The 27,986-nt window shown below is 42.0% G+C and overlaps 1 pseudogene; it reads right to left on the bottom strand.

The window, feature by feature from the left end:
• Positions 1–27,986, bottom strand: part of LOC117441325 (zinc finger protein 721-like) — a 393,163-nt pseudogene that overhangs the window by 285,980 nt on the left and 79,197 nt on the right.

The following is a 27,986-nucleotide window of genomic DNA, read 5'->3' as shown; positions in this document are numbered from 1 at the left end:
AGTAATCCCATGGTAATTGAGGACACAAGTTATCTAAATGACTAATGTCATCTTTATGGCTTTCAGAAAGGACAGGAGACCGACAGGTGACTATCAAAGGACTAGCAGCAGCAGCAGCATGATGATGATGATGATTTTAAAGGTATTGTTTTAGGAACATCCATTGCAAATACATGGAATTCAATAAACATTGAATAGCATATCATGCAGTTTGTCTGTGCCTTTTCCTCCGTGTTGTCCTGGTTTGCTGCGGTGCCTCCTAGTCACCACCATGGTTTGCTGTGCAGCCTGGGGATGCTCAAATCGCTCCGAGAAAGGAGTACGAATCTACGGCTTCCCCAGTGGAGGAAAACATGGCTGGCTCAAGTCAGCAGGAGCAATTTCACGACCAACAACAACAAAATATGTGATGTCACTTTTTCACAAAACGAAAACCACACCATTGGGAAAGCTTAATGTTTTGTTTAATACAAAAAAACAGGGAAAGGCTTGAAAAACACAGAGTTGAGACTCAGGGTGCAGGGTGAGGGTCTCAGTGCAGGTATTCAGGCTTTATTGAATCCCCCTCTGGTTCTTGTGCTGAATGAGGGATAAACAGACAGGAGAAAGGGTTATACACACCTATATAGCACACCTATTGGATGGGAAATTGCCTTGGGGAGATAAGGTGTGGTCTTTGTTCCCAACTGAAGTTATGGAACTTTATTATTTGTGAGTTTAACAAAGTATGACAAATGGCATCAGTAACAGATGTGATATGAATTTCTATAAAGTTGTCTCATATTCTTGGTCATATTTTATATACAGTATGTAATGAGTATAACATGTCCAGTAAGTATAAAGTGTTTCCTAATACTATGGAATATGTATGGAATAATACTAATACTAATACTATGGAATATGTATGTGGGCAGACAAGATTCAGACACAGTTGTTCTGTGTGTGAAGTAACCTCAAGTCACTCCGCAGGCACATTTTGATGCAGACCAGTTTGTCAAGACAAAAAACGGCAAGACTAGGCTGAGAGCAGAGGCTATACCCACCATCTTCGTGCATCGCCCTGTGGTCAAAAAGAGAAGGGCCCTTGCACCACGATTCACCCCGGGACCTGTATCTACAAAGCCCATAGCTCATGATCACAGCTATAGTGTGAAAGGTGACACAGATATAATAAGTATGAACTCTTAGTAACAAAAGTAATATTTGTTATTTTTATGTGGTATAATATTTAAAATGTTCGAAAATGTACAGTGCCATGTCTTCTACTTACATTAGTCTCAAAGATTGAGGGAAGAAGGGATGAGGAGACTGAGAGAAAGGGAGGACATGGCTAGTGAGGAGAGACAGGGAGGGAGGACACCACCCACTCAGCCAGCAGCCAGTCAGCATACGAGGGAACCAGCTGCCAGTGAGCATACGAGGGAACCAACAGCCAGTCAATATACAAGGGAACCAGCAGCCAGTCAAAGAGATCTATTACAACAATTAAAGAGAAAATTAAAGAGCCAAGAAGGAATCACCAAAAAAGCAAAGGCTGCACTAAGAAAAATCAGGAAGGAAAATGCAGCTCTCAAGAAAACAATGAAAATTAGGGACAAGAAATATAAGAAAACGTTTTCAAAAGACCAACTGAAGGCATTAGGCAGACTCACCACACAGGGGATTAAATGGAACAATGAGACAATTAAGAAGGCTTTAAAAATTCGCTTTGCGAGCAGACCAACGGGTTACAAAACTCTGCAGGAATTGAAGATTCCCCTTCCAGGAATATCCATCTGTTTCGTGGGATAAAGATAGGTCAAAAGGGAAGTTGGAAGCCTGTTCAAACAGGGGTGATAATGGCAACAACATCAATTTTGGCCATACAAGAGGAGATGCTTACACAAGGACACAGGTTTGTGTTAACGTCAAGTTTCACACAAGACTGCCTTGAAAATACATTCAGCTGTGTGAGGTCTAAAAATCCTGTCCCAACTCCAGTGGAATTCCATCATGCACTGAGAATCATATCTGTGGGGCAGTTTCTCACCACCATCAGCTCTGGGAGCTACCAGGAAGACCACAGTAGCTTTTTGGCAGACTTCCTGGACACAGGGGAGCCACAAATCACTCCATCAGTCAGACTGGAACAGCTGATGGCTGTGAACAGAGCAGCAGCACCTGACCTCACAAAAACTGAGAAATGTATTCTCTTCCATCTTGCAGGCTACATCGTCCACAAAATCATCAAGTTTGCCAGCATCTGTGAAAAATGCAAAATTGCAACAGAGCACCATGATGAGAGTCCTTCTGGTGACAACAACTTGTTAGTGGACTTGAAAGACTTCAAGGCAGGTGCTCTTTGTCATCCCTCCCAAGAAGCCTTTGACTTCATTCACCAAATTGAGGAACTATTTAGGACCAAGACTGGTTCCTCCCTCATGCAGCTCCCCAACGCAGTGGGTGTCTTGGAGAAAGAAGCTCAGGCCCTCTCCAGCAGGCTTCCGTCATGCTGTGGAGTACAACAAAAACTTGTAAAAAGATTCATACGGCTGAGGCTGAGAATTGAGGCCAAACAAATCAGAAATTACAGAAAAAAAATTAAATTAAAAGATGGCCATTTTGGAAGCAAGAGCCAATCCAAAAAGGTGAAAAGGAACAACAGCAGCCAAGCTACCACATCCAGCCATGAGAGCCTGCTTGCAGACCTCCACTCTCAGGACAGTTCCGGTGCAGACCTCCACTCTCAGGACACCTCCACTGTCAGTACAGGAAGTGACGATTCTGACGTGTTTTTTTCCCGCCCACCGAAGGACTCGTTTGATGGAAGTTTTCAAATCACAATGGAGACTCATCACGGAGGTGATGAGTCCGACCACCGTGCACTTTGGGTCGGCCTTGGTCAAGCCCTTTTGACCCCCCCAGCCTGGTTCTCGTAAAAGTTTTTCGCTCAAATGACACCATGGAGGAATGTAACGGGAGTTGACAGGGGACTCTGCCCGCCTCACGAGTGCCTATTTTCGGACACTTTTTTTCACTTTTCCCCGGTTTTATTATTTTTTTGGCTATTTCACCGTGTTTCTACCGGGGACATTGCCCGGTCTCGGGTGTCCCCCCACGGCCTGTGTCCAGCCCCCCCCCCACACACTCATCCATATATTAACGGATTTTGACCATTTTTGTTGTATTTTTCTCCTCTCCTCTCACTGATCGAATGGCAAACGCGACCCACTGTCAGAGGGCCTCCGCGCCGGCCGAGACGCGTGACCAAGACGCACCGTCCAGGGGTCCCACGGGTCCCGCAGCGGGGGTGGAGGTTCCCAGCTGGAACCTCCCCACCTCCGCCGCCACCTCCGCCCACCTGCACCCGGTAAACACGGTTGTTTCTCGAACCTTCCACTGTTGTCTAGCGGGTGTAACTAAAATACAAGATGTCGTATTTATATATATAAATAAATATATATATCTATATAGATATATATAGATAATAAGTGTCAGTGCTATTTTATGTTGTGTTAGCGTGCATTTCCTGTTCGGAAAGTGGTGCTGTACTGAGAGTAAACAATACAAGGTGTCCCTATTTTTATATATATCTATATATACTTTATGTATATAATAAGTGTCAGTACGATTTTATTTTGTATTTGCATGCATTTCCTGTTCGGAAAGTGGCGGTGCGGCTGTACTGATAGTAACTACAATACAAGGTGTCCGTATATATCTATATATAGATATATACATATGTATATAATAAGTGTCACGATCCGTCACGATCCGATTTTATTTTGTATTTGCGTGCATTTCCTGTTTGGAAAGTGGCACTGTACTGATAGTGGTGATTTTATTTTGGAATTCTTAGCGTGCACTTCCTGTACTGACAGTGGAGGTGTCCTGAGAGTGGAGGTCTGCACCGGAACTGTCCTGAGAGTGGAGGTCTGCAGGCAGACCCCTCTCCATCCAGCAACCCCCAAACAGATACACAGCTGCAATCATTTCCATTAGCCGTTGCAATGGAAATATTTGGACTAAACATTGCTCTTCCACCTGCCAGCACCCAGCTAACATCACTGCCACTCCACCCGTAACATCACTGCCCCTCCACCTGCCAACATCGCTGCCCTCCACCTGCCAGCACCCAGCCAGAGGAGCGCAAAGAAAAACAAGCAAGGTGTCCCGTCATGTACCTGGAAGTTTGGGTTGGAAAAATGGAGTAAGAGAGGGACTTGAAAAACCTTGGTGGCTCTCTACTCATATTGTTACAGTTGTCTTGGTTACAGCTCTCAAGTTTTTGCCATTTCCACATCTTTAGAAAATATGAAATAAAAAATTGAAGTGAAATCAACCTCTTCTCTGGAGAACAAACTTTGATTTCTCTGTCTTGTGAGTTTGCAGTCTTGCAGTTTTGCTCCTCCACCTGTAACATCACTGCCCCTCCACCTGCCATACAGTAGGTTACTAACAAGATTACTTATATAATACAGTGATAGAATACATGTTTAGTATGCTTACTTTTATAAAACAGTAGTATTAAACTTACCTTGTGTTTTCACTCTCACTTAAGTCCCTCTCCCTTTGCCATCAATCCAAAATCAGCTGAGCTGCAACATTATACAGACAGGTAATAATCAAACATAATCACAAGGACACAATATGGCTCTGCTAAAAACACTCACTCTTACACGCACCAATGTTATATTTATCTAATATTTAACTCCCTCCACCCCCACATACAATCCCGTTTAGAAGCCCCTCTTCTCTAATTCAACAACGTTGGACGAAATGACATTAAGAGAACGGAATTTACAATTAAAAGGCTGTTCAACGTGTGTTGATAACTTGCTTCGGTATCCTAGCTTAATCTGTTATCTGTAAACGTTCCCTAAATCTACTAATTTAGGGATAATCCACTGACATCCTTTAATACACATGTTAATTTGAATCAGATGTACTGATAATATCCGCAATATAAATCTTTAAACTTCTTCTTACCTTTAAAAGTCCGTCACGAACGGTCTATTATGCTGCAACTCTACAGCTCTGCTAGCTTTGGCGCTAACTTCCGGGAACGATTGAGAGGCTCCACGATCCGCCATTGCTGTAAAAAAGTGGTCCATTGGAGTGAACGGAGATGTCGTAACTCTTCATTATATGGCTCTGGACCAGACATATATATTATGGCTATGACATAACCACCTTTTTGAGGCCTCAATGTATTTCTCCTTAAGTCCGGAGCCCCCCTCCCTGTGTACTGCTGTGAGAGGAGAGGGAAGAAACTGCCTCCTCTCTTATCACTGACACCCATAAATCATTATAGGTCTTACACTCAACTTAACAAACCACTTGGTTTTGTTTATACTGTAACTATAGAAAAACCTAAAATATGAAGCATTTTCATTGTGGGTTATACAAGAATATAATTGATTATATTTGATTATAACTAACTTTCGTATGAAGTATTCAACATACTATGAAGATCTCAACAATGGCCAGTGGTGAATGCTGTCTTTTCGCGGTCCTCCTCAGCCACTTCCACCTGCCAGTAACCATCAGAAAAATCCAAGGTGCTGAACCAGGAGGCCCCCGCCAATGCGTCCAATGTGTCATCCACCCGTGGCAGTGGAAAAAGTGTACTGGGTATTTAGCACACGTTTACGTAAGGCAGACATGGACATTCTGAAGTCAACCTTGCTATTAGTAGCTGAACTGTCAATACCCCAAAACATATTCTTAGATATAAATACCAAATTTGGAGTTATTTAGACACTATTAACATTTAAACACGTAACATTGCAAAAATCAGGTATATCTTGCCTCAAAACGATGCAGAGAAACTAGTCCATGCATTTGTTACTTCAAGGCTGGATTATTGTAACTCCTTATTATCAGGGTGTACCAAGAAGTCAGTCAAGTTGCTTCAGCTGATTCAAAATGCTGCAGCTCGTGTACTAACCAGAGTTAGGAAAAGGGACCACATGACTCCTGTTCTGGCTGCCTTACACTGGCTCCCTATAGAACACAGGATAGAATTTAAAATTCTTCTTCTCGCCTACAAAGCCCTTAATGGGCAGGCGCCATCTTACCTTAAAGAACTTATTATACCCTACTGTCCTACTAGGGCATTGCGTTCCAAGAATGCAGGGTTGTTGGTTGTTCCTAGAGTCTCTAAAAGTACAATGGGAGCCAGAGCCTTTTCTTATCAAGCTCCACATTTGTGGAATCAGCTTCCAGTTTGTGTTCGGGCAGCAGACACCCTATCTGTTTTTAAGAGTGCGCTTAAGACCTTCCTTTTTGATAAAGCTTATAGTTAGGGCTGATTAGATTCAGCCCCTAGTTTTGCTGATATAGGCTTAGTTTGTCGTGGGACATCTTACTTCTTCCTTCTCTCTGTCTATACCTGTGTACTCTCATGTTCCGATTAACCCAGCTTCCCTATATATATATATAGCGTCTATATACGCCGGGATCCGGAGACATGGATGATCCTGCGGTCCAGTGCCCTGGATCACGAGCCCTGGATCTTGAGTCGTGGCTGTGGTCCTGGATCATAAGTCCTGGATGGATATTCTCGTGGATTCATCTTCCTATTATACACACATGCATTTCCAAACATTTGGTCTACCTATGTTGCAAATGTATTATCTTTTCAATTTACACATGGCATCTATTGCACGTCTGTCCGTCCTGGGAGAGGGATCCCTCCTCTGTTGCTCTCCCCGAGGTTTCTCCCATTTTTCCCTTTAAACTGTCCGTTTTCTCCGGAAGTTTCTCCTTGTACGATGTGAGGGTCTAAGGACAGAGGGTCTAAGGACAGAGGGTGTCGTATTGTCATACTGATATTCTGTACACACTGTGAAGACCACTGAGACAAATGTAACATTTGTGATATTGGGCTATATAAATAAACATTGATTGATTGATTGATTGATTTATAGTTTCATGTCTTATTACATAAGAATAGATCATATTTGTTAAGTGTTATTATGGGAGAATTACTATTCTTGTGGTACTACTGCCTGATTAGGCCCATATTGAGCAGAGCATATTAAGACAAGAACTCATGTACAACAACTTCCTTACTTGCAATAAATAACTACTAATTAGAGGGATATTGAGGAAAAACTCTCAACTAATGGCCTATTACTTGTAGAATAGGGCATTCATAAGTGTTTTATAATGACTAATAAAGAGCCAATATACTGCTAATATGCATGTTAATTAACAACTAGTTGATGGTTAATTTGTGTACCTTAATATAAAGTGTTGCCAATGGTTTTGCCTGTAGATATTTACTGAAGCCTACAAATAAAGAGAGTAATTTAGGCCCTTTAAATACAGTGGAGGAAATAAGTATATGATCGCCTGCAGATTTTGTATGTTTACCCACTTACAAATAAATGAACAGTCTATCATTTAAATGATAGGGTTATATAAACGGTGAGAATAAGAATATCAAACATAAAATCCAGAAATTGACATTATATAAAAGATAAACATTTGCATTTAACTGTGGGAAATAAGTATTTGATCCCCTTGCAACAAACAAGGATTCTGGCTCCCACCGACCGGTTAAATAAGTAATCTTCCTTTAAAAGTACTCTCTAATATCAACTTGTTACCTGTTTAAAAGACACCTGTCCACAGAATCAATCAAAGAGATTCCAACCTCTCCACCATGGACGAGATCAAAGAGCTGTCTAAGGACCTCAGGGTGAGATCGTAGACCTGCTCAAGGCTGGGATCGGCTACAAGACCATCAGAAAGCAGCTTGGTGAGAAGAAGACCACTGTTGGTGCCATTATTCAGAAAAATAATGTGTGTGTTTTTAAATGGAAGTAACACAAAATGAGGATCAATCGCCCTCGGTCTGGGGCTCCATACAAGATATGGCCCCGTGGGGTATTGATGATCCTGAGAAAGGTGAGGGATCAGCCAAGAACTACACAGGAGGAACTTGTTAATGATCTCAAGGCAGCATGGGACCACAGCCACCAAGAAAACTATTGGTAACACACAGAAGGGATAATGGCCCTTCTGAAGTTTGACAATGAACATCTGAATGATTCAGAAAAGGCTTGGGAGAAGAGGATGAGGTCAGATGAGACAAAAATGTGGAGCTTTGGCATCAACTAGACACGTTGTGTTAGGAGGAAGAGAGATGCTGACTATAACCCCAGAACACCATCCGTCAAGCATGGAGGTGGAAACATTATGCTCTGGGGTGTTTCTTTGCTAAGGGGACAGGAGGACTTCCTGCATCGAGGAGAGGATGGACGGGATCCCGTAAAATCGTGGCCCATAGCCTCCTTCCCTCAGCCAGGACACTAAAAATGGGTCATGGGGGGGTCTTCCAGCACGACACTACATCTTAACATACGGCCAAGGCAACACAGCAGTGGCTAAAGAAGAAGCACATTGAGGTGATGGAGGGGCCTAGCCAAATATTCCCTCGGTTAAATGCAAATCAATGTGTATTACATTACATTACATGTCTCTTGTTAGACGCTTTTATCCAGCGACTTACATACTCAATACTGTGGGCAATCCCCACAGGAGCAATTTGGGGTGAAGTGTCTTGCCCAGGGACACAACGACATGCTGGCTGCAGTGGAGTTTGAACCTGTGACCTCCTGATCCGAATACCAACTCACAACCCACTGCACCACACGCCTTATCTTTTATATAATGTACATTTCTGGATTTTCTTTTAGATATTCTTACTCTCACTGTTTATATAAACCAGGGGTGGGGAACCTCCGGCCCCCGGGCCGTATACGGCCCGCGAGACCATTTGGTACGGCCCTCGAGGTAATTTATAAACACACGCAAAAAAGAAAAAAATTAAAGAAATCTAGACCATAACAAAATTTAAAAAGCGAGTGCCTGTGTTTCTTGGCCAAGGTCAGGGTCCTTGAATACAACACGAGCCTAACGTGTCATCACGTGGTATGTCTCGTCTGACAGGGGTGTTAGCGGTGTAGTGCTGACGGAGAGCACCAGAACGCCGCTCTGGCACTTCCAAAAATTGCAGTAGCCTACCCATAAGGAGCCGTACACATGCCGCAGTTTTTGTGTGGCTGTGTCTTTAGTTGAAAGCCCAGTGACGATCTGTTCATCTGTCATACTGATCATACAGTCAATAACTTTGTTGTTATTAGCATCTGGTTAGCTAGCTATGCTAACGAATATAAGAAGCTTTTTCTCCAACCAGTGAGGTAAAGGCACATCTTTATATGATCATTATAGTTATTATAAAAAAATAAGATAATAAAGTAAACAGGTATAAAATACTATGACAGTAAAAAAAGTTGTTATTAATAAACAAGAATACAGTTTGAAAGGAGAGTGATAAAATGTAATGTAAAATGTCCATAAAGAAAAAGAAATCTGCTTACAGTTGTGTTTCATATGGGTGTTGAGAGATGTATCCATAGATCTCCTAATGTTGCTCTCAGTGCAACAGATTGATGCTTTTAACTTCAACATTTAAAAAAAAAAATTTCCGGGGGAGCATGCTATAACCAATAACAAATACATGCAACGTATTTTATGTTTGTTGTTCATATCTTATTTTACTATTTTATTTATGCATATGTTTTTATCTCTCCAGTTTAAAACGATATGTCTGGTTTACTGTCCTATATTATACATTGGAATGATTTCAAACCTGTTTTATCCCAATAATTATAAAGGAGTGCCTTGGAAATATGTGTTTACATAAATTGTGATCAAAACGTTTGAGACCCACTGAGATAACTTAGACTAAAGTGAATAAAACACTCATTTACCTCACTGAGCTGTAGTTATCAGCCTCAGTCTGACTGGAGAGGACTCTCCCTCCACATCATTGTAGAACATCTTCTTCTTCCGTTAGAGCAGCTAGCACCAGATGCGAATAACAACAGCGCCGGTTCCAGTGCACCCTCCCTCGCTCCCTCGCTCACTCGCACTTTGGCTGTGAGCTGCGGGTGCCAGATAAGCCAACACCCCCCATTTTCATCACTTGCAGCGCCCATCGTACAGGGCGAATGAAACGTGTAACCGGGGTGAAAAAGGGTGTTACATTTACATAATTATGAATGTTGTTACATCAAGGCCGAAAATGTAGTATGAGCACCAACGGTCAAAACATTTGTTTTCCCTCCCAGAGCTGTCAGCGCAGCGCCTCCACAGATCTGGCGCCCTAGGCGAACATCTATAATGCCAGTGCAACGGGCCGGCCCTGGTCTCAGGTTACACTGTAGAAAGTGTAGGTACAACGCTAAATTTCCCGCCTCGCCGCAGTCATACAGTAGGCTACAGAGAGCGTTGAGAAACATTTCCTCAGGCATCGAAAAGCGGAACCGAAATTCACATTTCTAAATGATGCCGTTGGAATCGAAATGTTGGAACCGGTTCCAAACCGGAACTGGTTCTCGGTACCCAAACCTAGTAATCTTTGAGGCCACTGTTCTTAGTATACCAACTCTCATGCAAATCGGAGCAACTTTATTTTTTACCTGTTGTTATTTTTGACCTGTTTTTCAGTCAGTGATGAGTTTGCAAAGGTCTAAAAATCACAGGTTGTCCAATCATCTCCAACATCGACACTCAATCCAGAGGTTGGAGGCATGTCACAGTTCAAGGATCAGCTTCCTGGCCCATTGCAATCTTGAAATATGGCCCTGAACAGTTTCTTCTCCTCTGGCCACATCAACAAGGCCCGGCCCCCCACTGACACTTTACCCCAGCCACATCGAAGACTCTATGCATTACATTAATGCACACAATGTCTGTTTTTTGAATACTGCACATATTTTATTCCATTGTATTTCTAAATAATAATACATTTCTCTTTTTGTCATTTCACAGTACAGGTACAAACAAATTTGTTCCTCTGCATTTGACCCATCCTAGTGTTAGGAGCGGTGTGCTGCCATCATGTCCGGCGCCAGGGGAGCAGTGTAGGGAACGGTGCCTTGCTCAGGGACACCTCGGTAGCACTTGGTCTTGCCGGGACTCGAACTGGTGACCTTCCAGTTGCCAAGCCGAGTCCCTATCGACTTCGCCAACATTGCCAAGCTCAGGGTCTTTCTATCCAATGCAGAACTGAAGATGGCTATCCTTGCCTTTATTTCATCCCTGCTTGATTACTGTAATGCTCCGTTCTCCTGCCTCAACAAAAACATCAATAAACCGGCTACAACAGGTCCAGCTTACTCACTCGGTCCAAAAAAACATGCCACGTCACTCCGGTCCTTTCTGCCCTGCATTGGCTCCCTGTCCATCTCAGAACCCAATGTAAGGTATTGGTTTACACATATAGAGCTGTCCATGGCCAAGCCCCCGCCTACATTAACGACAGAGGCGGCGCTAGGGGGTGGCTACTTGGGCTCAAGCCCCGGATGTTTTCTGAAAAGCCCCGGATGTTTCACTTTTTTGTGGAAAATGTCTCGGGAGTAATGTGCAGTACCGGAGTCCACCAGAGAGGCAGCCGCTGCGGGACATTAGCCTGTGTACTGCGTAGCCTTCCCTGCCCTGAAGAATAAGTGATCCTTCCTAGTGCCTGACGAGTTTTAAGCTAATAGCCTATAAAGTTATGGATATTAGAAAGTTATTTTCATAGAAGCAGGCGCCACAAGCTGCAGCAGCAGCAGCAGTATCAGCAGCTGACAACAATGTCATCACCAGCAGTGAAGAAATGGATGTTTCAGGTTTGTGAATCTAATGGTGATATCTGCACTCTGGCTGACTGAGTAAGAAGTGAAAAAGAGTGATGTACTGTAACGTTAATCTTATAGCTAGTAAACATGGAGTAACCAAGGCAAGGCAAGTTTATTTATATCGCACCTTTCAACACAAGGCAATTCAAGGTGCTTTACAAAAATGAAAGACATTCAGACAAAGGTATTTAAAAACAGTAAAAGATAAAAAAAGAAACATTAAAAGAAAAAATACATGAATAAAAAGTTACAGTGCAGTTTAAGATATGAATAGTTCACACAGAAGTTCCACTTTACTGATGAACATAACAGCTCAGTTTAAATTAAAAGCAGCGACAAAAAGATAAACCACACTAAGTCAATACCCTTATATGTTAGTATGTATACAGAACATGACTAAAAATTATCCTAAGATGTAACGTTAACCCTACATACCTCAGTCTACTTTTAAGACACTAAAATAACGTATTCCAATTTTTATTTTGTTTTCGCGCGTGGAATTATACCGGCTCTCGTTTCAGTACACATAACAACGGAACCATAGCAACGGAACTGACAGGCAACACTCTGAATCCGATTGGCTGTGACTGCATCCACTCAGTGCCCCCTGAGTGCCCGATTCAGAAACGTGACTCTTACACTCTTTACGTCACAAACAAAGATGGTGGATGAGAATAGATCTATAAAACGATAAGCAATGCGCAGTGGATCGGAAGAGGACGGTGTGTCGGCGTTGTTCGATAGCGGTGCGGTATGCTAATGGAAACACACGCCAAACATGCTAAATCACATCAGAAGGCATCACCCAGATTTGCCAATCACCGGAGCCCGGCAAAAGACAACAGCAGTTCAACAGCTGATCCCCGCTGTTTTTAAGAAGCCAATAGACATGAGAGCCGAGAGACCAAAATAAATAACGGAAGCTTTTGGCATATTTTTTCAACGACTTTGCGCTCTGGAAACACTTTCTTATTATTTATGATGTCATATTTTCAAGACATTCTTTTTAGTTTTACAGCTTGATGAAACCTTTTTGTTTGACATCAGCATCATCAATATGGCCATCTGAGTGTGTGTGGTGCTGTTTGTGGTTTGTTTTTAACTGTTTAATACAGTTAATTATTCAAAATGTCAGAGTTCCTTATTTTTAAACTGAAACTTGTACTACTGTTCAAAAGTAAATAACAACAAACCTGGAATTATGCATTTGGGACTTTTATTTGCTTTTTCTTGTTGTACCGAACCGTACCGAACCGTGACCCCCAAACCGAAGTACAAACCGAACCGTGACTTCTGTGAACCGTTACACCTCTAGTTCCCGGTGTTCCAGGGAACTCACCAAGTGTCAGAAAACACAACCCTCTCTCTTTTCCTCCATACCCAAATCTCTAAAAACGGGGCTGCAACGGATCTGATACAGACTGATCTTGAATTATTTTCTACGTCACAGAAGTGGTGCTCCGCTTATTGGTCAATACTCCACCTATCAGGGGAATGTGGGGTTGGGCCACGGTCGGCCATTGCGCTGGAGACGCTGTAGTACATATGCCAGGCCTGTAAGTGGCGCTGTAGTCTGCCACAAAAGCAGCGAAGAAGACTTCCCGCGCATGGTTGCCCTTCTGTTTATACTCTGCTCTGGCTCTTTTTCTCCCTCCCCGAGGGAAGCGTTTGCTCCCTCGCTGTAATTCTCTCCGGTAGTCCACCAGCAGATGACAAACACCCTCCTCTCCGGCTCTTCCAAGGAACGAGGGGACCGTGCGGCAGAGTTTCAGTTAGATTTTTATTTCGCCGGTCAACATGTCCATTAAAGTTTAAATCTTCCGGACAAAATTAGAAAAGTGCCGGTCAAAGGTCTTCTTTGTTATTTATTGAGCTTTAAAACAAATGAATAACGACTCTATATAATAATATAAGAATAAAACACGGAGGACGGAGATCTCTTTTTCTCCCCCTCTTCTCCCCGCTGCAGCCCAGCAGCTGATCTCAAAGCACGCGCCCCTCTCCTGCAGGGGGGCGTGGTGCAGCTCACAGAATCAGCCCCCTGCAAAAACAGCGCTGGAAAGAGCAAATAGAGCGAAATGAGGCATGGCTAAAATGCAGGATCTGTTTGGTATTTTGAAAGAAAAACTATTTATATAGGTATGTCCCTACAATATATTGTTCAAATATAGCATGATATGTCCCCTTTAAGGTATTATTAAGGTAGGGTTAATATTGCTCTCAAAGTGCACCAGATTGATGCTTTTAACTTCAATATTTAAAAAAAAATGCACCCCTCCCCCAACAACTCCTGGGCTAAGCCCCGGATCTCCTACAATCCTAAATCCGCCTCTGATTAACGACCTTATTCACTCTCACAGGACAACCCGGGCCCTGAGGTCATCCAAACAAGGCCTCTTAAGGGTCCCCGAACCAGGCTAAAAACGAAGGGGGACTGTGCCTTTGAGGCGGTGGCCCCTATGGAATGAACTCCCCCAGAAACTGAGAGCCTCTGTCTCAGTGGAGGTTTTTAAGGGGCAGATAAAGACTCACCTTTTCCGACAGGCTTTTGGATCGTCGGAGGAGGCGAGTTTGTTGCGGTCTTTCATTGGTGTTTTATCCCATCTTTTACTTGCTGTGTTTTATGCCTTTTATTACAAACAAAAACATTTTTCCCAATGTTTAAAATATGTCATACCAGTCCCATGTTTATATATTAATATTATTAATAATAATGTAATTATTCAATATTTTAACACCACAGTGGGCAGTGAAATTATGTTTAAAAGAAAAACTACAATCCCGTGATGCATTGCGGCGGTCCGTTTCTAGCTTCCGGTCCTCAGAAGCTACACGTTGCTAACAGACATTAATGCTGATTTCATACCGAATGTAATGTGTTTAAGAGACTTTTAAAACACATACAAAGAGTTAGTTTATCCTTGGAGGGTGATTTATCCGTGCTTTCATCCATTAAACCATATTTCTGTTGCCGTTCTTTGTTCGTAGCTTTTTATACCACTTGGCTGATCGTAACCACAAGTAAAGGCATTAACCCCGGGCAAGCCCGCCTTAACCTGCCATCAGGCCCTGGGGCTGATTGTTTTTATTTCGTAGGCCCCCTATTTAAACAACAAATCAAAGTCATTTATAGCCTCGGCAGGCTCTATGATCGCACTTCTCCACTCTGCTCTACGCGCGCCTGGTCCTCTCCTCCAGATGAGTGACGTATCGGGCCTCCCTCATGTATTTGTCCGGTTACCGTTGGTTCCCCTCCACGTAGCTCGTCCTCTCCATCTCCTCCAACATCCCTCCTGTCTGTATTTCCTCTCCCGCCACTCCATCGCTATCAGAACCAGACAGCCTACTTGGCTCCGAGGCCCCGCGGCCGGCACCGCTGCCGCTCGGTACAGAACTAATATGTCCTTCCTCCTCATCCTGGCCTACAGGTTTAAAATAACCTGTAAGCTTCGGCATTTTTTGTAATAGCTGCTTGTCTCGAAACTCCTTTTCCCTCAACAATTTCCTTTTGCCACTCTCAAACTTTTTCTTCTCCGACATTTTCTCCTAAACAACCTTCATCTGTCACTCAATCACTCGCAATTTGAATAAGTCACATGTGAAACATATTCTCATTCTGATCTGATTGATTAGCGGAGCAAATGATCAAAATAGTATGGAGGGAAAATATTTTCGTTTGGATTACTGGTCTGGGGGAAGCGAGTGTGTGTGCGTGTGTGTATACGTGTGTGTTTGTGTGTGTTTGTGTGCGTTTGCGTGTATTGTGTTTGTTTCCCCGGGAAAACACTCACGAGATGCCTGCATGTTATGCCTGCAGCTGTGACGTCAAGTTACTCTGTTCTCCGCTTGTAATTATGCCGTTACAAGCTTCAAAGTTGTATTTATCATCTGAAAGCCAAGGCGTTGTTTATTTTAAACCAGATGAAAACAAACTGTAACGGACCCTGCTGTGTTATCTATGATTACTATACGCCTTACATTCATAATTTCAGCTGAGGGAGGGGAACAGCAGAACGGCGAGGGAGAGCTGTCTTCTTCCCTTTACAAGCTTCAAAAATGTATCTATCGTGGGATTTTGGAAATAAAAGTTTCATATTCTGAAAGCCAAGACTTTATTTATTTAAAAAAAACAAAAACATCCGAAATAAAAATAAATGAATTTTCTTTATTTTTTATTGGCCCCCAATCTCCGTAGGCCCCTGGGCTTCAGCCCATGTCAGCCCGTGCATTAAGGCGACCCTGACCCGGGACTAGTGGATAGGAAAAGACGATAGGAGCTGATTTTTGGACAATTTGACTGCAACCCCGAACAGACTGCTAACTCAACAGGAACTATCAAAAACATCCCTATAGAAGTTTAAAGTCACAACATTTGATCAACCAAACAGATTATTGGAGAAACTACTCTGCAGATTAATGAACAGTGAAAATAAATTCCTTCAATGCATATTAACGAGGCTAGCAGTTGAGATATAAATCCATGGTTTAAACACAGCATAGTAAAAATATTTCTTCATAGTTCAGGAACCATTACAAACATCAATTCAATTGGAGAAACAGCATCTCTGTGGCCTTGTGTTGGCAGTGTGAACGTTGGTCAGAACATAAAAAACTGTTGTAATAATAAAGCTTTATTCATACAGCAAGTGCTTTACAAAATGGCGAAACATCACAAGTTAAAAATAAACAGAAAGTCCCCTCAGATGTTAAGACCTTTACAGACACGTGCAGCAAAATATAACATTGTAACAGGTACACAAGGATAACACCCTTCCTATATCATAAATGAAACAATATAAAAGTAGGTAAATAATAAAGACTAAAAGACCATTTAAAGTGGGGGGTTGCTAATAAAAAGCTAATCTAAAGAGATTTAAAAATGTCCACTGAGCCTCTCTGATATTTCCTGGTGTTCCACAGTTTGGGAGCGTAGTGGATAAAAGCCTCACCCATTTTATTTTGGGGGATTTAGGGATATTTAAAAAGCAGAGGAGGACCTCAGGGCTTGTCCTGGCACATAAAACGAGACTCTTAAAATATAACTACAGCTCTCAGGACACCAGGAGGAGGAAACAGCTAGCTTTGCTCTCCGTTGTTCAAAACTATGCAGAATGGCTAATGGACTTTAACATGTTAAGCCCTGAGCCTGTTTTTCAGGTCTCAGGCTCGAAAACGAAATTTCCAGAACAAATGACCATAACTACACTTCAGAAGGGGAAAATTAATAATCTTTTAGTAATGATAAACCCGTGAGTTGGATGTAGAAAAGTCAGAATCAATATAGATGTTTTTTATTTTTAAAGAAAAATCAGATTGAACATAGTAAAAAACTGTAAATTGTAGTGTCCGTCCAAAAATTCTTTTTTACTTACAGTGAAAACTACCCTTGGATGATGGTAAGGTAGACTAAAAGCTTTAGGAATCCAAATTACAATAATTACCCTGTATCAAGATTGATGCAAAACAAGTGACATTTGACCTTTTTAGAAAGGTTTAGCAAAAAAAAAATCCACCTCTGAGGTGATTTGGGTGGAAATGGCCGTTTTTACCGTTTCTCTGGAGCCTATTGGTCGATTTTGGTGATTGACATCTCTTTTTGACCGTTAGAGCCAATAGAATCGAAGGAGGATTTCCACATACACACACAGACATTACCATTGAGAAATTAAAGCTATGCGCATGCAGTTTTGCATGAGAGCGAACCTATCTCTCGCTCCGATATCTGGAAACGGAAAAGCAGGTGTATTGCTTATGTATTATCAGAAATCATTTCAAAGGGACACAGACACATTGGATTAACCTTCAGCAACGTTTTTATCGTTTTAATGCCATTGAAGACCACTTTTGACCACACAACGCCAAAGGTAAGCCATTTTGCTGTTTTTAGCTACCTAGCGCCACATGTTTTGAAGTCTGATCTTGTTAATATCTTCGCTAGTTCTTATCATAGAGCAGGGGTGGGGAACCTCCGGCCTCCGGGCCGTATACGGCCCGCAAGACAATTTGGTACGGCCCTCGAGGTAATTTATAAACACACGCAAAAAAGAAAAAAATGTAAGAAATCTAGACCGCAAAAAAATTAAACAAGCGAATACCTGTTTTTCCTGGCGAAGGTCAGGGTCCTTGAACACAACACGAGCCTAACGTGTCATCACGTGGTATATGTCTCGACTGACAGGGGTGCAGTTCTGACGGAGAGCACCAGAACGCCACTCGAGCACTTCAGAAATTGCAGTACCCATAAGGAGCCGTACACATGCCACAGTTTCTGCATGCCTGTGTCTTTAGTTGAAAGCCCAGTGGCGATCTGTTCATCTGTCATACTGAGCATACAGTCAATAACTTTGTTGTTATTAGCATCTGGTTAGCTAGCTATGCTAACGAATATAAGAAGCTTTTTTTTCTACAACCAGTGAGGTAAAGGCACATCTTTATATGATCATTATAGTTATAAAAAAATAAGAGAATAAAGTAAACAGGTAAAAAAAGTTGTTATTAATAAAGAAGAATACAGTTTGAAAGGGGAGTGATTTGTCAAATATTCATAAAGAAAAATAAATCTGCTTCCAGTTCTGTTTCATATGGGTGTTGAGAGATGTATCCATATATCTCCTAATTTTGCTCTCAAAGTGCACCAGATTGATGCTTAAATCATGTTCACATGGATAGGAAACTAAATACATTTTGTACACATCTTGTATCCATATCTTTCTGTTTTGGTGGTCACGCCACACAGTGCACGTGCCTGCATACGCAAGTCATGGTGAGATATCTGGATTAAGAGGTTGCTTTTTCTTTGCACAGAATGAAATGAATGGGCTGTGGTTTTAGTTTTTTTAAAGAGCCCGTGACACCATCCCAACAACTGTTGTGCAATGAAATATTGGGCTACTAGTAATCTCGAACCGTCAGTTTAAAAAAGAAAAAGCGATACCGTTCCGTTAAATATCAATAATTTTGAACATCGCGGGGAAATTCCTTCGACTCATTTTGAAGTTTTGGGGGAAGCCGGAAGTGACGTCAATGCGGGAACGCTTCGAGAGCCAAACACGGACAAAGTGTGTTGTCATGCGTAGAAATGGTGAATTACTGAGATTAGGCACGTTAATAACGTTTTAATGAAGTTGACTACAGTATATTCATATTTGTCAGTGGTTTCATGTCAATTCGGCGACATAAACATAAATGATCGTGGTAAAGATGATGATTACATTAGGATTAAAAATCGGGAGTGAGAGCTGCTGAATTTCCTCCCGTCGGATGTGATATAAAAACAAATCGATTATTTTTGTGGTTGTAAACTCAAGTGGATGAAACTACATTTATTAGTGCTTTCATGTCAATTCGGCGAACATATGATACATTAAATGATCGTTTGTTTGAGCCGGTCTGCATTTCCTGATGAGAAAACAAACCGATGCTTTTTGTAGTTGTAGTACACCAACAACATGGATTAAACGTGTGTTTTTTTTACCACAATGTTGGGGAAATTAATGGATAAAATGCACGGATTATTATTATTCCCACTCCGATCGGGACACTAGGTCCACCGTTTCCCCGCAGCGAGGCTCCCCCCGTTGACAGTTTACGTGGGCTGGGTGCAGTGGCGGACTGGCCATCGGGACGAATCCCGATGGACCGGTACCGAAGTGGGCCGGTCGGATAAGTCACCAGCACATCCCCCATAGGCGGCGCGTGAGGCTCAGGTTTGAGAAGGCTAAATAACTTATTTTACCTGACGCTGCCCGCCTCCGGCGTCTATAGAAAATAGATGAACTCAGTGTGCGGAGTTTAAATCTCTCAAGTCATATTACAGGATAAAGAAAATACAGTTTAAACTGCCGTATGCAGAGAAGACGCCGACGTGTCGCACTTATCATTCATATTACATCATCAATCAGATCATCGATCATATAATATCATAATATATCATATATCTCCTTATCTGAGTCAGCTTCTCCAGCCTCATCTGGCCGTGTAACACTCAGTGTCACAGACTGTATGCAGAAGTATTATTTAACACATTATGTTGACGAAACACTCGAGACAAATGTAATTAAAGTCAGATCCACGCGTGTTTTAGACGTGAACGCGCTCTCAGCTGGAGAGAGAAACCCTGGCTTGATTTACCGAGTTGATGACCAGCTTAGCGAGATCTCGTTTGTTAGTTTGTTGTTGTTAGTTTGTTTGTTACTCAAACATATCCAGGGTCTGTTGAACTGGCTTCGTAGTACAGGGCACAGGTGGCTAGCAGCGCTAATGTCAAAGACACAGACATTATACATTATATTTGTATTTTACCAGGATGCAGTGACACAAATATTTACATATTTACATTTACTATATACAGCACCTGCCGCCCCTGACATCCCCACTCCCCCCGTTGACAATTTACTAGCGGTACCGAAGTGGGCCGGTCGAGAGTCCCGGGATGATTTGTAGTCCCATTCCACCACTGGCTACATGACCATATGATCGCCCATATTGACGCACCTCATTCCTAAACTTCTAACAGATACAACATAAACCGATCCTTCAGCCTCATATGAGCTCTCAGACACGTTCAACATTAACCTGTCTGAGCTTGCTGCTGTGTGCGCCGTCGTGCGTTTACATCTTACTGTATATATATAAAGGTTTACATGCAGATGCTGTGATCCTGGACGGTGCAGCTGGAGTGCTGTGCCCGCAATGACTTCACCCATCATTTGGCGGGACTTGAAGAATCCGCGAGAAGATTCAGAAAATTGTCAACATTGAAGGCAGATTAATGGTTATCAAAGTACAAATATCCAAAATCAGTTCAGTAACGGTTTTCAAGGGGACAATATGTCCTCAAATTGATGGGTTTGGATGATGGGGGAAAACCGTGTCACAGGCTCTTTAAGCAGAGGTCAATAATTTGTACGGCCCTCTGAGGATATTGTAAAAATTGAAATGGCCCTTGAGAGGAAAAAGGTTCCCCACCCCTGTCATATAGTGATGATGTATGTACCTATCGATTCTGTGTCATCTCACGATGCTAGTCGATATGTTGGATGTGCAGTTAAGATAAGTAATAAGGGTGTTATGAGTGAGTTTCAGTGGGGTAATGCGTTTTTCCCCCCCGCTCGTGGCTAATTCATATGCTCAGCGCTAGCTTTGTAGGTTCATAAAAAAATTTAAAAAACAGTTAGCTGAGTTTCTTCCCGTTACATGGATATAAAACATTCATAGTTTATTGAATATTAAGATGCCCTCAGACGCTGTTTCCTGCAGATGAGGTCTTTTTAAGGTGAATACTTTGAGATAATGTTTTCCCACACTCTTAAAATCACTATGGGTTCTTTCCTGTGTGAACACGGTGATGGATTGTGAGTTTACTTGATGTCCTGAACGTTTTTCCCACACTCTTCCCAGCTGTATGTTTTCTCTCTAGTATGAATACGCTGATGTTTTTTGAGAGCACCTGATTGAGTGAAAGTTTTCCCACAGTCTTCACAGCTGTACGGCTTCTCTCCAGTATGAATACGTTGATGTATTTTGAGAGCACCCGATTCCCTGAATGTTGTCCCACACTCTTCACAGCTGTACGGTTTTTCTCCAGTGTGAATACGTTGATGTTTTTTTAGATTACCTGATGTAGTGAAACTTGTCCCACACTCTTCACACCAGTACGGTTTTTCTCCAGTGTGAATACGTTGATGTATTTTGAGATAACTTGATGCAGTGAATGTTTTCCCACACTCTTCACACCAGTACGGTTTTTCTCCAGTGTGAATACGTTGATGTATTTTGAGATAACTTGATGCAGTGAATGTTTTCCCACAGTCTTCACAGCTGTACGGCTTCTCTCCAGTGTGAATACGGTGATGTGATTTGAGAGCACCTGATGTAGTGAAACTTGTCCCACAGTCTTCACAGCTGTACGGCTTCTCTCCAGTGTGAATACGGTGATGTGATTTGAGAGCACCTGATGTAGTGAAACTTGTCCCACAGTCTTCACAGCTGTACGGTTTTTCTCCAGTGTGAATACGTTGATGTTTTTTAGATTACCTGATGTAGTGAACATTTTCCCACACTCTTCACACCAGTACGGTTTTTCTCCATTGTGAATACGTTGATGTATTTTGAGATGATTTGATGTAGTGAAAGTTGTCCCACAGTATTCACAGCTGTACGGTTTTTTCTCCAGTGTGAATACGTTGATGTATTTGAGAGTACCTGATACAGTGAATGTTTTCCCACACTCTTCACAGCTGTACGGCTTCTCTCCAGTATGAATACGTTGATGTTTTTTTAGATTACCTGATTTAGTGAAACTTCTCCCACAGTATTCACAGCTGTACGGTTTTTCTCCAGTGTGAATACGTTGATGTTTTTTGAGATTTCCTGATGTCGTGAAACTTGTCCCACACTCTACACAGCTGTACGGTTTTCTCCAGTATGAATAAGCAGGTGGCGCTTTAAATTTCCAGATATTGTAAATGATTTTTCACATTGCTGACAGCTGTGACGTCTCTCTCTTCCTTTCGGTTTCTGGAACAGACGGACAAAGAGAGAAAAAAAGTCAAACTAAAAAGCATAAATACATATATAGTTAACACAATAAAAACTCACTTAATACAAACATTGAGTTAACGGAATACTACTTTTACTAACTCTTGTGTTTATATTAGATACAGTAACGGTAATATTCTAACCACAGTAAATACAAAAGGTCCGGAATTAGAGTCACATAACTTGACTCGAGTCACATATTTTTGGACTTGAGACTTGCTTGACTAACATTGATAAAATCCTCGACTTGACTTTGACTTGGTATTCATGACTTGAGGCTCGACTTAGGTTTGAGACAGATGACTCGAAAGGACTTTACTTTCTAAAAGAAAATATTTGCATTGTACGAAGCCCCTAAAAGGGCAATGAAAAAATGTTCGCAGGGGAAAGTTACCGGTGCGCCAAGTAGGAAGTGGAGTGCATAGGAGACAGCTGTTTCATTGCAGACTGTTATGTTTATTTGGGGAAATTGCAGTGCATACATTATTTGAGATATATTTCGAAGTCGGACTTCATTTTAGGGACATTTCTGCCAGGGGTGTAGAGCCATTTGTTTAATCACCGGATCGGCAAAACAGGAGAGTGTGTGAACCAGTCTGCCCTGATCTATGAATTAATGTTTGTGACTCTCACAGTATCTGCTGCCCACAGCTGTTGTTATAGAAGGAAAACCTCCTTCACTTCATGAAATCTCTGCAGCACCAGGAGGCATTAATGTGTAACTCAGCAGAATCTGAGAAGAACAGCACCAGCTGCAAAGAACTGTGGCCTGTCGGAGCCAAAATGCTTGTTTTTGCCTTACTTATTATTTGTATTATTATCTTGTATTTCTGTTTGCATCGCGTTTCATTCTTATTGTTTATCACTTCCGGCAATGGTCACGTGGGTGTGGTTTATTGGTATTTAGTCACCTGTTGGATGCCGTTGGGAGGATATGATGTAGGAAGAGGGTGAATTTGCTCCTTTCTGTTGACCGTCAGGTCTGGAGTTGTATATTGTTTGTTTCGTTTTATTAAACACCATGGACTACAATGACTACGGACTCTTACATGGAACGCATCACAGCAAAGAGCATTTGTTAGCCTCTCAGCAGCTAACTCATAGGGAGTTATTGCCGCTACAATTAGTCACAGAAAATGGATCACCCGCATCGAAGACGCGACGGAATGGACCGGATCCTAAGCAGACGAAGCCAGGACGTTCGAGATCACGGAGTTGGAACACTGAGACAGTTTCCCCCTCGGCGAAGTGGAAAGGAAAAGCCACAATTCACCGTGGCTGCAGGCGGAAAACTGATTGACTGGAGCACATCACAGCCAGTTGAGGCGGAAGGCACAATTGCGTTCATTCTGTGTATGTTTTATTTTGGAACACAGTTGGAAGTGCCGCGTTAGTCCATTGGGGACTTTTTTGGCCTGTTTTATGCGTGCTGGGTTATGCCGATAATCGGCGAAGGTTTTGGATTTCCGGAATTGTTTGTAACGTGCACAGCTGTGATCACTGATCAGGCACCATGTCTGTGACAAGATTGACAATTGGTGAATACTGTTGTGCATATTGGAACATGCAAAATGAGTGATAACAACGAAAATGAGGATGGAGTAACAGTGTGTTAAATATTGGAAACGGCAATATCAAAATTGACTTTTTCATGGCTCAAGATTCAGAGTAGGCCTATCAAGAACTGCATCTGCTTATATAAAAAGCTCAGGCGGAAGTGGCCGCACTGATGGTTTTACAAAAATCTACTTCAAAATAAACGTGCTTTGGAAAACCAGGAACATGAGCTGAGGAGAAGAAGAGAACAACTGGACCTAGAAGGAGACATTGCCGCCACCATGGCCAAAATGAAGGTTCTTGCTGCATCGAAGAAATCCAGTGATCCGAGTAGCTGCACTACAGGATCTGATGGTAAGCGGTCATATTTTGTAAATGAACTTAAGGAAAAGATAACCCTTCATATCAGCCCAGATCCTTTTGTACCCCAGCCACAAGTTATATATACATCTGCACCAATCATTCCAGAGCACAGTGTATGTAGCTAATCTAAAAACATCAACAATCACAACCAAGGACAGAGCTGACACTGAAATCATCACATTTACCATAACACTCGAGTCACAACCTCATTCAGTAGAAAGCAAATTTGCAACCATGAAAGCTGGATAAATTAAATACGACATAGAAACAAAGGAAACTAAGATGTACAGAAAAGAACCAGCCTCTTTGCATACAAGTGGGCATTACTGGGGCCGGTGAAGAGGACTGCGAACTCTCAGAGTCAGTGATGGGTGCTTGCAGGACATCTGTAATGAAAGTGGATATGCTGTGGAAACATCAATTTAAGATGCACTATCCTGAAGGTGGCAGAGACATCCAGAGACTTTCCATGGAAAATCAGCGGTTCCGGGATCCAGTCTTAAAATCTGCCAAACTATTGGAAGGACCAATCACATTAGATTGGAAAAGGACAAGGAAAAAAGGACTTGTACTTGGGATTCAGATGAGACAAAGATTTGCTTTCTGAACAGAACCCACAGCCAAGTACGCCTTTTTCATGAGGCATCGAAACTTCTGCCATGTCTAAATCATTTTCCATTTTTCACCTCACTCCTTGTCCCCTGCATACAGTGACTATGTTTGCCCCTGCACTCACAATACTACACACGCATACTTGATTGCTTGTATACTGATAGATTTAAAATATGATGATCTGCATATCATTAATATACAGTGTTGTATTGTAATTGGTTTTGAATAATTATTATAAATTGTTAATAATAATTAGGGGCCGGAATGTAGGAGCCAAAATGCTTGTTTTGCCTTACTTATTATTTGTATTATTATCTTGTATTTCCGTTTGCATCGCGTTTCATTCTTATTGTTTATCACTTCCGGCAATGGTCACGGGTGTGGTTTATTGGTATTTAGTCACCTGTTGGATGCCGGTTGGGAGGATATGATGTAGGAAGAGGGTGAATTTGCTCCGATACTTTCTGTTGACCGTCAGGTCTGCAGTTGTATATTGTTGTTTTTGTTTTATTAAACACCATGGACTACAAATGACTACGGACTCTTACATGGAACGCGTCACTGCAAAGAGAATTTTTAGCCTCTCAGCAGCTAACTCATATGGAGTTATTGCCGCTAAGTACCTTTTACTGTTTACTTCACTGTGTTTACCTTCATTAGAACAGATAAAGAGCGACTGCAGGCTGCTACGTTTTAACAACACACACATCGAACTGCCTGATTATTCCCCATATTACCCGTTTAATGATTTCAGAGCCCACTCTCCATTGTAGCTAATGTTGAAAATAAACTCTAGTTTTCATAACCACTGTCTTTTAACTGTTTAAATGTGGATACTGTGGTTATTCACCAGAATTTCATATACTTGACTTGCTGACTCTCACCCCAGTAACTTGAGACTTGCACATGTATGACTTACTCCCACCTCTGGTATATACACAAGAGACAGAGGGAGATGGCATCCTGTCACTGCGTGTCAGTATGTTCCGTGGTTCTTCTATTTTGTTGTGTCAATTATTGTTTAAACGTTGTTGTATCAGTATGAAATGTCATTTTGAGAGACCATGCTTTTGATCCTGTGGATTACATTTGCCTTCTGCGGACCATGTCTGGCCATACAACTTTCCAAGAAACACCTGAGCGGACGGATAAGCAGGTATGGCGACGGTTTGACTGATTACGTCAAATCCCTGGAGTGAACTTTGAGTGTGTGTGAGTGATCAACAGATGTTTTTTGCAAGGGGATGTTATGACACTACAGGAAGGATGAGGGGAAGGAAGTTAGGATAAGGTTTATCTGTATCCCTTTTGCTCTGTATTGAGTGAAGGTTTTGCATACTGTGCTGAGGGGTATCTGTAATCCCATGCTTGTATGGTGTGATGGTTTGCATACTGTGCCAGAGGGGGTATCAGCTGGCTCCCAGAATGTTGTTGTAATGTAAATCTGCTTTGATGTGTCTCCTATAAAAGAGGCTGTTTCACTCTGAACAGTACGTGCTCTTTTGGAGGAGACGTCATACTTGCAAGTAAAAGATCCTTATTGCTTTAATACGAATATTGTGTTACTGTACGTTTGTTACCTTACTGATTATTCTCTCTAGACAACAGCTGTAAAAAGCTGCTACGACACTGATGATATGAACCATTTTAATAAAAACAAAACACAAGACTAACACTGAGCCTCTAAATTAGCCCCGAGCGAAAAAATGCTAACACCGTAGCAAAGAACTCACGGTATAAAACCCTTATTACTTATCGTAAATGCAAATCCAACCCATCGATTAGCATCATGAGATTACACAGATTCGATAGGTATTGGTATCATCACTCCATGATCAAAATCGCGACATGAGAACAAAAACAGACATCACACACGTGGCATTAGGTAGCCAACACGGCAATATCTCTTACCTTTCTTGTTGTCTGATCAAACGTTGTTTTCAATGGCATTACAACGATAAAAACGCTGGCTCAAGGTTAATCCATAGGTTAATCCAAGTGTCTGTGTCACTTTGAAATTATTTCTGATAATCCATCAGCAATAACCTAGTTTTACATTTTCAGATTTCAGAGCGGAAGATAGGTTTAGCTTTGGGCAAACTGTGTGCGCATAGCTCTGACTTATCAATGGTAATGTGTGTGTGTGTGTGTGTGTGTGTGTGGTGTGTGTGTTTGTGTGTGTGTGTGTGTGGGTGTGTGGTGTGTGTGTGTGTGTGTGTTTGTGGTGTGTGGTGTGTGTGTGTGTGTGTGTGTGTGTGTGTGTGTGTGTGTTGTGTGGTGTGGTGTGTGGTGTGTGTGTGGGTGTGTGGTGTGTGTGTGTGTGTGTGTGTGTGTTGTGTGTGTGTTGTACGATTTTATTTTGTATTTGCATGCATTTCCTGTTCGGAAAGTGGCGGTGCGGCTGTACTGATAGTAACTACAATACAAGGTGTCCGTATATATCTATATATAGATATATACATATGTATATAATAAGTGTCACGATCCGTCACGATCCGATTTTATTTTGTATTTGCGTGCATTTCCTGTTTGGAAAGTGGCACTGTACTGATAGTGGTGATTTTATTTTGGAATTCTTAGCGTGCACTTCCTGTACTGACAGTGGAGGTGTCCTGAGAGTGGAGGTCTGCACCGGAACTGTCCTGAGAGTGGAGGTCTGCAGGCAGACCCCTCTCCATCCAGCAACCCCAAACAGATACACAGCTGCAATCATTTCCATTAGCCGTTGCAATGGAAATATTTGGACTAAACATTGCTCTTCCACCTGCCAGCACCCAGCTAACATCACTGCCACTCCACCCGTAACATCACTGCCCCTCCACCTGCCAACATCGCTGCCCTCCACCTGCCAGCACCCAGCCAGAGGAGCGCAAAGAAAAACAAGCAAGGTGTCCCGTCATGTACCTGGAAGTTTGGGTTGGAAAAATGGAGTAAGAGAGGGACTTGAAAAACCTTGGTGGCTCTCTACTCATATTGTTACAGTTGTCTTGGTTACAGCTCTCAAGTTTTTGCCATTTCCACATCTTTAGAAAATATGAAATAAAAAATTGAAGTGAAATCAACCTCTTCTCTGGAGAACAAACTTTGATTTCTCTGTCTTGTGAGTTTGCAGTCTTGCAGTTTTGCTCCTCCACCTGTAACATCACTGCCCCTCCACCTGCCATACAGTAGGTTACTAACAAGATTACTTATATAATACAGTGATAGAATACATGTTTAGTATGCTTACTTTTATAA

This window comes from Pseudochaenichthys georgianus, unplaced genomic scaffold (genome assembly GCF_902827115.2).
Source record: "Pseudochaenichthys georgianus unplaced genomic scaffold, fPseGeo1.2 scaffold_167_arrow_ctg1, whole genome shotgun sequence".
Taxonomy (NCBI): domain Eukaryota; kingdom Metazoa; phylum Chordata; class Actinopteri; order Perciformes; family Channichthyidae; genus Pseudochaenichthys; species Pseudochaenichthys georgianus.
This window is presented reverse-complemented; position numbering and strand designations above follow the sequence as displayed.